The sequence below is a fragment of the Bombus affinis genome, chromosome 4 (assembly GCF_024516045.1).
Source record: "Bombus affinis isolate iyBomAffi1 chromosome 4, iyBomAffi1.2, whole genome shotgun sequence".
Classification (NCBI taxonomy): domain Eukaryota; kingdom Metazoa; phylum Arthropoda; class Insecta; order Hymenoptera; family Apidae; genus Bombus; species Bombus affinis.
This window is the reverse complement of record NC_066347.1, coordinates 15068031-15076918: the sequence shown is the minus strand read 5'-3', so window position 1 is coordinate 15076918 and position 8888 is coordinate 15068031. Positions and strand designations below refer to the sequence as shown.

Here is an 8888-nt window from a genome sequence, read left to right as displayed (position 1 = left end):
AGAAACAACGGGAGTTTGAAGACACTACCAAGAAGCGAAATTACAGGGATACGCGTAATATACAAACACTACTGGTATTTATGTCTTAAATTTACTCTCGAAACGGCTAGGTGAAGACAATAGCTGAGGAACGCTAATTTTTCACTAATTTTTATAGATAAGCGATTTTCAGATTCGATACATTGTCGATTAATTTTGAAGTTGAGTATGTGTTTTTGATCTTTTTGAATATTTAAAAAGTATTAATAACGCTAATATCAGTTAATGTTACAGTAACACAGTAACTAAGCTATTAGGTCGTGCGAAAAGTTTCTCTCCTTTTTAAAAGAAAATAATGGATGCACAATATTTTCCGCTTTATATTATTTTATCGAATTACATATGATCCATTTTGTTCTATCACAATAAAGATCACAACGTTCGACAGATTAGGTTTCATGTTTGTATCAAGATGCGTCGTTGTAAAAGAAAGACACTTTTCGGACAACCTAATAGTATTACTTGTTTCTCGCAAAAAAAAAATTGTGTAGATTTATCACCTACGTATATAAAAAAAGGCTTATTTCCTTTTTCGATTACTTCACATTAAAATATATGTTTCCAGCTGCCAAGTATTTTTAAAAGACGCGTTACACAGGATGCGATGACAAAGCAGATACGTACAACAGCGCGAGTGCCAAAGTACTCTGAACCTCTTTCTCGCAATTAAATTTATATTACTAGCGAAATTCCACAAATTACGTAAAATCGGAAATTTCTACTATTAATAAATACATTAGTCCGTAATCTACAACCTGTAACTTTCGATTCGTTGATATTAATAATATTCAGATGCCCACGAACAATGCTTTCATAATTTACGTGTAAGATACGAAAAATTATAATCGACATATGATAAAAATAGTATCAATTAGAATGTAACAGTCACGCGTGCTAACGATAGCACGAGACCATTTATTTACCTTTATAACACAATCAGAGTATAATATAAAGTCTCTATTGAATGCAAGTTCGAATAATTATGGGAGATATAAATAATTATGTGGTTATTGCAACGGGCGTACAATAGAGTCGGGATACTTTTTTCAGAACTCAGAGGAACATGTAACGCCACGGATGTGACTTGTCTAATGTTCCCTGTAATTAAACGAAATAATCGAGTCGCGGAGTTGCATCGCCGTCTTGCCGAGTTCTCATTATAATGCCGCGCATTCCTCCGACGAAACGAGTCTTTCCCTCAGCACGTACGCCGTCTACGTGGAATACGGAATGCAAGAATGATGGATTACACGCGAATTCGCGCTCCGTACATATTACGTTCCTCTTCGCGCACTACCGTTTCATTTTAATTATTATTACTTTTAACCATCGGCCAACTAGTGCGTTTTAATTATTTCAATTTGGTCTTTAATGTGCCGGATACATCGAACAGAAACAAAAGACTGCCGTTATTAAGAAAAAGCAACGACGTGTTACGGGAACAAGAAGAGAATAGATCAACCCTTTGACCAATTTGCAATTAACGATTTCCAGAATAATTAATTTTTATCGTCGAGATATTTCCTTTTTGCTTTTCTCGTGTGGGATACAGCGTGCCTCTGTATGGATAACACGGCGAGGGTGATTCTACTTGAAAAACAAATGGAAAATATAAAATACATATTTTTCAATCGAAAAGCATCTATTTCGAGAAAATCGAGTTTCGAAATTTGTCGGATATACTTGAACTTGACTAATTCGTTCGTACGCCGTCCTTTTCGCTGTAAAAACAACTAAAACCGTCAGATGTTAATTGCAATGAAGGCGCGAGTTACACAGTCGCCTTCTTATTTCCAACCGGCGAGATAAATTTCTTAATTATACCGGCGCTGCGGTATCCTGGTCGTATCGGTGAACACTGGCCGACGCGACGCCAGCAACCACATTGTACAGAAATCCCCCATAGGTATGGGGTAAACGCTGCAGATAGCCACCGGGCATTTTTTCGACCTCGCCGGAGCTGTACATAGTTTCTACGGTGTGGCGTACAACCGTTCCGTTTCCTCATACCGTGCATACGTGCCTAACGAGCAACTTGGTATAATGTACATAACACCATTATAATAAACATTATACTCGCTCATTCACACACGCGCGAGCTAAGAAACACACGAGACTTGTGTAAATACGCGCGCGCACGCGCCTTACCAATGTATTCTCCTTTGCAAAAACGTACCGAGTCCAAAGATGCGCACCATTCCTTGCGAAATTTATGCTAAACAATATTTTCCGCCGAGGACGAGATAACCTCTAGCGTGCATATATGCGTACACACATACGTACATTCATACGTATATATGTATACAGCGTGTTCCGTATAACGTGGTCAATCGACTAGGAGGTGGTCCACGGGCTAAAATAAAATTTTGCCATTTACATTCAAATGGAGCACCTTGCCAACAGCTTTTATTGTACAATTTCGTACGTAGAATAATTTCCCCTAATTTTGCCGATTATTTACTCCTATCCAGTCCGGAATTGGCCGAATATATTTGTCAAATTTTCAAACCCCACTTTGTCGAAAATAAAGCGTCATATGAAAAAGTTTTATTCTAAATTTTCGACTTGTTCTTTCGCGCAGAATTTCCCTCTAACCGATTGCACCGCCTGACCGATCGGTATACAGGGTGAGTTAATAAAAATGATCAGTTTTTTATGAATTACATTTTCAGAGATATCAATGTGATTTTTTTAGTTTTATGTTGTAATCGCCCGTTCAGCAAACTCTGTATTGCCACGAAGATCGACTCAAGTTATCCGCTTTTCGTTTCGTTTAGCATTCCAGATCCTCGGTCGATCTTTATGCCAATACAGAGGTTAACGGGCGTGGTTGAATGCAATTGCTCTCTATAAAAATTCAAAGTTGGAAAATCAAAATATGTTCGTCCGATCAGTCTGCTCGAATACGACGAATTTAATAATTAACTCGATTTATTACCGATACTTAAATTAAAAACGAGCGAGCTAAATATCATCAGGAAGATCAATACATACCACTAACGACGATTATTAAACACTTAACTATCGTGCTTATTACGCGATACGCATTACCTTAACAATGAAGTAACAAAATAAATCAAGCCGCTGTAATTGCTACACAGAGCGAGCAGTATTATGGAAAATTCATGAATATGCAAACCAGTGAATAGAATATGGTTCCCATAGTTATCCCTAATGCGAGATTCAATCAATGATAATGATTATAGCAGCGATACGCTAAAGTTCAACGTGCAACATTATAAAAAAAGAAGAAGATAAACAAGAGGAAAAAAAAGAAGAAATTACTTTCGAACCCGCCTGAGAAACTACACGTCGCGTACGCAATTAACAAACAGGTAAAAAGAGCGCATAACTCATATTTCTGGGTCTTCCTGTGAAAACGATTCTTCATCCTCGAATACTCGAAGAAAACGAAACGAAACGAAACGAAACGACTCGAGGGATTCGTGATTGACTTTCTCAGTTCTTCGTTTTCAGGAGGTATCTGTTAATTGCATAAGTATCAGTTTCTCGACTTTGTACGCACCTGCACTTTGTATACGTGGAATTAACGAGGCATCCAGAATGCATGCACGTCTCGTGCATACAACTATGCGTGCACAGTGCACACAGATTGCGGCTCCGGCAATTGAAACCTAAACTTTACATCGTACGTACTGGATGGAAACAAAGAAACAAAACGATCTGCCACGCGAAACCAGCCGTTTAACATCGGTAGAACTTGACTGCCATATTCTTGTACCCTTATCTTCTTACAGATACCATCGATCAAGCGGTACGGAACGATCACGCGAAAGCAAGAAATGTCTACGTCCGTACAATTTCCCCCATCGACGAACCACACCGGTTCGTTGATCTGAATTCGAACGAACGGATATGATTCATACATTTCAATTATTCACCTGGTCGATGCAACATTCACGATAAAGATAAAACCTGTTCGTCTGAAAATAAATGCGCTATCCGTATGTACGGCCATACGTGATGTAACTCTCGTTAAACGCGCGAAGAATCGGATACGTTTTCTCGTCTCTTCATTCGAACGGTATTAACTCGCTCGGTGCTTTGATAAAGATAGACAAGTAAGTGTGTATCATTAAAGAATGATTGACGCGTCGTGCCCAACGTCGTCTCGCTTGTCGGATCATTACATAGGCAGCGGGTATTTGAAAGAGATGAAGCGATCGTGGATGCGACCCGAGAAAAACTAAATACGCGTAACACGCCGATAGCTTTTAAAAGTTTACGCTAATCGTTTTACACGCCCGAACATGACCCTTTTATTAACAATGAGATTAAGACGATATCTCTCCTTGTATGCTGATGCAATATTTTATTTCCGTATCGAAACGATATATTAGTATCGTTAAAGTCCAATTAAATGAATTCCAATTCGTGTGGAACTCTTTTCCAAAGCGCCACATAAATCAGCTTTTTATAACAATAAATACAAAACACGATGATGACATACACCACTATGATTCTCAGCTCTCCATATGTTCCTAAATTATTTGATTTTTCCAGATCATCGTGTATAACATTTTATCCAGATGATAATTAATATTTTAATGTCAATGGTAAATAATCTAACGAAATGTATGGCATTTAGTTTTAAGCAGGAAGAGAAGAAGCGAATACTTTTTCTGGAATTTCTATTTAGAAATAGTCAAAAATAGAATATAGACTCTGCTAAATAGCATAATAATTTAAATCAATAAATTATAATATATGATAATTCCCAATTTCTATGTACAGTGCGCTCGAGTGTATTAACACTTTGAGCATCAGTTTCCGCTCAATCTTTATAAATACATATACCAACCTTTTATATATGCAGCTCAAAAAACGACGAGCAAAGATTACTTTGCTATTATTTTAAAAGCAAGAAAATATTCATAATATTCTTCGAAGCAAAACCGTTGCCCACTTATTACCGAGAACCAATAACTTTCACCAATTCGATAACAAATCATCTCAACCGGAGATTCGTGTTTTTCGCATTAAAATAATAATCAATCAATTCGAACGTGGCCGAGAACGTGATTCAGATACGTTTGAAGCCACATTCTTACCCTTGAAATTCTACAAAGCAATCTTACCTAGATTCTCCCGTTCTCCGAATCCTCCGCCTCCGGCTTCACACAGGTGCACCTGCAACAACACAAATAAGCCTTTAAATTATAGTATTCTACCTGAGTGAGAGGCTCGATTCCGCGCCAGATACCAAGAATCGAACGTAAAAGCGCGCGAGCGCGTCCATACACGCGCGCGCGCGTACACGCACACAAAAAGACCAACAAAAATGAAAGAATAAAAAGGATACTCGCATTCAGATAAGATGGACGCAGCAAGATAGTTCGGATCGCTACGAACTGAGACACGTTTACGCGAAGAGATTGCATGTTGCTTTCCGCAACATTGAATTTCACCGCAATAATATCCCTGACGAAGAAAACGACAATTTTTCGCGCGGTCTGCGGCACACCGGGCCTTCGCGCATGCAAAAAAATATTCCGCAGACTGTCATTAACCGTCGAGAATTATTGAGAATAATGGCAGGCAGTGGCGGTATATACAGGTTACCCTGGGTATATAAAGCAGCCTCCGCAGACACCACACGTGTGTGTAGAAAAATAAATTGCCGTGGTGTATCGACACACCGCGCCGGTGTGCATCAAGACGAACTCCACCATGTGTATGCACAATGCACATGCGCGGTGCACTCGCGCCCGTTTCTCTACTATCCGCAATCCGAAAGGAGCACGAACTCCCAATAAAACCGCTCTACTTCGACAAATCGCCTTAATTTCATCGTCAATAACCCCGAGAAACCCAGCGCCAAGTAAGTACGCCGATCGCCGTTTCCGTACACCGCGCCGCGCCGCGCCGTGATTCTGTTACGCGGCTGCTGCGCATGCGCCTGTATGCGCGCATACGCGGCTTGCATATACGGGGAAGTACACACGTGCGGAATGGCATGTCGGTCGTATTGGTGAGAGCCGCGTGAGTGAGTTTAACGAATCTGAGGCAGGGAGGAAGAAAGAGAGAGAAGAGAGCGAGGCGGGCGTCTCGGCCGAGTATTCCAGGTTAATTTTACCAAGCCCTAAGGAGCGCATGCGAAGGACCGGCGAAGGATAACGCTAGCGGGGCTCATCGGTTGGACGCTGCTCGAAGCGAACGAAGGACGCCCGCATTCCACGCCGCAACCTGGTATAATACGAGGAATTGGCCGAACAGAACAGGAGAGGGACAGAGATACCGAGAACGGGCTTTTTCTGAGTCGAAGAAAGAAGAAGAACGGACTACGAGCGAGATAGAGAGGAAAACGAAAACGAAGAAAGACGAACGAGGGAGACGTAACACAGAAAAAGAGAAGGAAACAGTCAGTGAAGCAACCAAAGGTGGGGTAGTTGCGCGGAGTTGTGTCTGCATCGTTCTTCTCTTTCTCTCCTCTTTTCTCTTTCATCTGCTACTTTCTCTTGGTCATAATCGTCCTTTACCATTCCATTCCCTTATCTCCTCGTTCGTTTCATTCCAGCTTCTCTATCTAATTTTCTACATACTCTCCCTCGCGTTCGGTCGTTAATTTCTTCTTTATCTCTTGTTCTATATTATTCGTCCTTTTCGTTCATCACTCCACCTCTTCCTTCTGTTCTTCCAATCCTTCTATCTCTTTCTTCGTTTCGTACTCTTCTTCTTCTTCTTCTTCCTTTATCCTTCTTCCTCTTTTACTGACCACGTTGTATGTTCGTGTGCGTAATCTATGTATGTTTGTGGTCGGATGAACCGCGTGCCTCGAGCGGAAGTAAACCACCACGTGCACACGCTGCTATCTGCACAAGAGCATTCTACACAGTCTCAGGCAGCGTTCTTCCTCCGTACGAGAACGCGTAACTGGGATTCCGCGTTTTGCGAGCAGGCAGCTGCAACCTGCAACTGGGCAGCCGCACTGGAGTAGGTTATCACCGTCGTGGCTTTCACCACTTTGCCGGCCACGTCGCGTCGCGTTCTCGCGCACCGACAGAGTCACGATGACAAGAGAAACGGAAGGTTAAGCGGGCCCTCCGCTATTTTACTCCTGATTGCCTATGATTTCAGATCAGATAAATGCCGTGGAATTTCGATGCCGGTTGGGGCTTTAACGCGGACACGCTCGCCTGCGCGCAATCGTTATACGACCGCTTTAAGCTTTAAACTAACATATTTCATGAAATATACGTATGTATATACGCGAAAACCTTTCACAAAGTATCGTTATCTGGTACGTAGATTCGCCTCCTGCTACTTGTTTAAATTAACCCTGCTGTTCTTGCTCGTATAACCCGACATAATTATTTTATTGTAATAGATATTATTAAATTATAAATGATCCATAAATATTTAGTTTTAGATATATGTATATTAATTTTTCTAAATTTTGAGTATTCCACACTTTACGTGAATAAGGTATTCTAAGATTTGAAGAGAAGACGTCTGGAAGGATATAAAGAAGAAGCATCAAGAAAAAAGTAGGGCTAATAAAAGCTTAGATTCTTGTAAAAAATATTAGATTCTTACAAAAACGACGATTGAAGTCTGGAAAGGATATACACACCTAACCACCAATACCCTTTTTGGTATTAGCATTAGTGAATAGCGAATACAAGATGTATTTTATGACTAAAAGCTAAAAGATAAGTTAATTTCGATTGCTTCTATTTTCTTTACTCTTTCTTTTTTATATTTCCTTTACCCTGGTGTCGTACAATATGATTATTAGGACTATTATTATTAGAAGTATTTTCCTATTACAATAGCATTCCCATCTATCACAGAATTTTGCTGCCTTTTAAAAATTTCGGAATTCGTAACCATATATCAAATATAAATCTACATTTTATTGGAAAAGAAAATTAGTCCTCTATCGAATATGGTAAAAACAGAGATTAATTGGAATATGTAAATATACGTTATTTATTGTAGACAATGTTATTCCGAAATGTTATCGAAACCATTAAACATCATTTTCGTAGAATTAAATTCACCGCACGTATCGTGGCTGTAGAGAGGCTGTGAAATTTCGTTTAATAACGAATAACGAGATTAATAACGAAGATCGAAAAGGACAGATGATCCAGCGTAGAAAGCCGGGGACCTTCGAATAGATATGGAATGGAAAGTAGAGGCGTGTATTTAAGTACGTCGTATTATTCGTAGCTGTCCAGTTAGGCAGAAGAGTCCACTGATGGGATTATAATGCGAATATAATGGCGAGCTTCCGCGCTACGCAACCCTTTCATCTCCCACTCCTGCGGGATACCTTAACCTTCCTTCGAAAACCCTTCTTCGTTGTCTGAAAGCTTAATCGACTATTTCGACGATTTTCTGCAGCTTAAGTCGCTGCTGCCAGACGTACAGAAGGGAGAGGGACATAAAAAAAAAAAAGAAAAAGAGAGAGAAGAGAATGAAAGTGTGATGAGTTCTAGATAGTCGAACTGGTCAAACCTGCTGCCGCTGCTCAAAGGATACTAATGTTGTAATTATAAAATGATTACAAAAATCCCTCGTATACGTCTTTGAACTCTAGAGATTGAGATCTAAAAAATAATTTAAGAAGTATGCATATATGTCATTAAAAATAAGAAAGTAGTAAACAGGAATAATATTTGGACTCATTATCTGTCGCTTTAAACGTTGTTAAAGGTACGAAAAACGTGTTTTTAAAATATTAATTAAACGCTTCTGGATTAATTAGAATAAAAAGTTTCGCCACTTTAAATTCGCAAAATATATGAGATAAATGAGCGAAAGTGGATTGAGGATATTCCACCGAAGTAAATCATCAGAATTCATAATAATTTAATTAAAAT

General features: G+C 39.6%; 1 protein-coding gene across 11 annotated transcripts in view; it reads right to left on the bottom strand.

Annotated features, from left to right (window-relative positions):
* Positions 1-8888, bottom strand: part of LOC126915402 (protein expanded-like) — a 117716-nt gene that overhangs the window by 79238 nt on the left and 29590 nt on the right. For 7 of the 11 annotated variants that reach the window (XM_050720041.1, XM_050720043.1, XM_050720040.1 and 4 more), the window contains exon 2: positions 5139-5190. The gene's annotated coding sequence lies outside the window, so the exon portion shown is untranslated. The other 4 variants (XM_050720048.1, XM_050720042.1, XM_050720047.1 and 1 more) reach the window with 3 other exon arrangements.